The sequence below is a fragment of the Salvelinus namaycush genome, chromosome 1, assembly GCF_016432855.1.
Source record: "Salvelinus namaycush isolate Seneca chromosome 1, SaNama_1.0, whole genome shotgun sequence".
Classification (NCBI taxonomy): Eukaryota; Metazoa; Chordata; class Actinopteri; order Salmoniformes; family Salmonidae; genus Salvelinus; species Salvelinus namaycush.
Window position 1 is genome coordinate 52,508,242 of NC_052307.1, and position 2,941 is coordinate 52,511,182.

A 2,941-nucleotide genomic window follows, 5' to 3' on the forward strand; every position below is an offset into this window, starting at 1 on the left:
CCTTGACATAGACTGACCAGGTGAATCCAGGTGAAAGCTATGATCCCGTATTGATGTCACTTCTTAAATGTCCTTCACTCAGTGTAGATCAGGGGTGTCAAACTCAAATACCCAGTGGGCCAAAATGTAAAACCTGAACAAAGTCGCGGGCCAACATTGAACAAATGAACCTTTTAATATGGACCCAAACAAGTTTTGCTTTAACATTGAATATGGAACAAGCATCGCTTATTACCATACAATATATAATTTAATAGTGGAGACATGCAAAATCGAATTTCAAATGAAAAAACACATCAATGGCATTCATTTATTAAATAAATAAAATTTAAATAAAAATCGTATGCCTCTTTTCTATTTGCAGCCTTCTGATTTAAATACCAAAATAAACTTTTTCCACTGGCTAATAATTTTACAAATAAAATGATAATAAATCAATCAACCATTCAAGCCCATGCCTTGTAGCAAGAAAAAGTGCACAAAGAAAACGTTAATTATTGCACACTGATCTAATCTGATGTGCCCAAGCCAGATACCTGGCATCTCTTCTTGGATGCTAGTTCATCAATGTCTGGGCTCAGGCTCTGAGCTGAAGAAATCCTCAGTATCGAGCGAAGGTGTTCATCAGTCAGACGTCTCCTGTGAGTTGTTTTGGTCATCTTCATCGAGGAGAAAAGTTGCTCGCATAGATAAGTGCTGCCGAACATGGAGAGCATCTGAGCAGCTTGGGTGCGGAGCTGAGGCATTGTGTCAGGGATGAACCGTGGAAACTGTGCGGCGCCCACAGCATCATACTTTGACTTCAGCGTGTCGTTGCACTGGAGTTCAATCAGCTCCATTTGGATGTTGGTTGGTGCATTTTCCACATCAACTGCGAAGGGATTACTAAGCAGTTCAAACCTACATTTCTGGACATCGAAGTCGGCAAATCGCCGGCTAAACTCAGCGGCGAGAACACTGAGTTTTTCAGCAAACTGTGCGCATGGGAACACGGCGGTAGAGATCTGCGCTTTTATGGTTTGGCAGCAGGGAAAATGGCAAGGGTTTCCTTGCAGCATCTGATTCTCCCACAGGCACAGTTTAGTTTTAAAGGCCCTCACTGCAGCGTACATGTCTGTGATGATGCGCCCCCGCCCCTGAAGCTGCAGGTTCAGCGCATCGAGATGGCTCGAGATGTCACAGAGAAAGGCCAGCTCACACAGAAACTTTTGCTCCCGGAGCTCTGCTGTATCCTTCCCTTTGGTTTCCAGGAATTGACATATTTCCTCACGCAGCTCGAAACATCTGTTCAGTACTTTTCCTCTGCTTAGCCATCTCACCTCTGTGTGATACGGCACGTCTGCGTATTCCGAACCACACTCCTCTAGAAAAAATTTAAACTGGCGGTGATTCAGACCTTTGGCTCTTATAAAGTTAACTACCTGTGTTACTGTGGTCATAACATGTTCCATCTTTAGGGCTTTGGCACACAGTGATTCCTGATGTATGATGCAGTGGTAAACAGTTAGCTCACCTGCACAGTTCTCTTCCCGCATCTTCTCCCGAACCATGCCCACCAGTCCACTCTTTTTACCGCACATCGCTGGCGCACCATCTGTCGTTAATCCAACGAGTTTATCCCACGGCAGCTTTATTTCAGTTACACATTTGGAAACCTCCTCAAAGATTTCCTTTCCTGTGGTTGTGCCATGCATTGATTTGAATCCCAATAGCTCCTCCGTAACACACAGATTTGAGTCCACTCCACGGATGAAGACTGACAGCTGAGCAGTATCAGATGCGTCGCAGCTCTCATCCACAGCGAGGGAGAACGCAACGAAATCTTTTCCCTTTTCCATCAGCTGGTCATACAGATTGGTGGCAAGATCACATGTGCGATCAGCTACTGTGTTCCTGCTCAGGCTCACGTTTGAAAATGCTTGCTTTTTCTCTGGGCATACGAGGTCACAAACTTTCATCATGCACTTTTTCACGAACTCTCCCTCATTAAAGGGCCGGGCTGATTTTGCGATCTCTGCTGCCACTATATAACTAGCCTTTACAGCAGCCTCACTTTGTGATGTGGCTTTTTTGAACATATTCTGTTGTGAAACCAAACTTCTTTTCATCTCCTCTACTTTCTGGCTCCTTTGAGTCATGTCCAGGTCCTTGTATTTGTCATGGTGTTTCGTTTCATAGTGTCGTCTAATGTTGTACTCCTTACTTACAGCCCGTTGACTCCACAAACAAGACAAACAGGTTTGTCTTTTACATATGTAAACAGATATTCTGCCTCCCACTTGTCCAGAAAGCTCCTGTTTTCTGCCTTTCTTTTCGCCATTTTTGGGAAGGGATAGCGCGCTGACAGTTGTAGCGTCTATGTTGCTATGACTACTGTCACAGAGGAGAGGGCGTTTCTGGGTCCTGTCCTGATTGGCGCGCGAAAACAACAGCAGAGCATTATGGGATTCGTAGTATTAGCGGTGAATGCGCTGTATAATACCGACGGGCCAGCTCTAGTAGTAATTTGGTATTGGCCCGCGGGCCAGAGTTTGACACCCATGGTGTAGATGAAGGGGAGGAGACAGTTTAAAGAAGGATTTTTAAAGCCTTGATTAGGGCTGTTACGGTGACCATATCATGACAGCAGTCAAATTCCAAGTGACCGTTTACTCATGGTAATAAAGCTTCTCCAAGCTCTGATGCTGTTGATGGTTATTAGTAGCCTACCAAACTTGCTAACTGCCTGGTACTCAGCACTCTATTGTCCCTCTAATCACTCTGACATCAATGCAAATGTAATCTAAACTCTAATCAAACACTTCATGAGAGCCCATGAGCTCATGTTGCGCAACATTTCTATAGGCTTTGCAATTGCGCAAGAAAACACAGTGATGGCCTCTATTGAAAATATACCAGGCCAAACACACAGAAATACAAAACAAGGACAACATAGAACACC

At 44.4% G+C, this 2,941-nt stretch overlaps 1 pseudogene; it reads right to left on the reverse strand.

The window, feature by feature from the left end:
• Positions 1–342: 342 nt before the first annotated feature.
• Positions 343–2,506, reverse strand: LOC120045346 (annotated as a pseudogene).
• Positions 2,507–2,941: the final 435 nt, after the last annotated feature.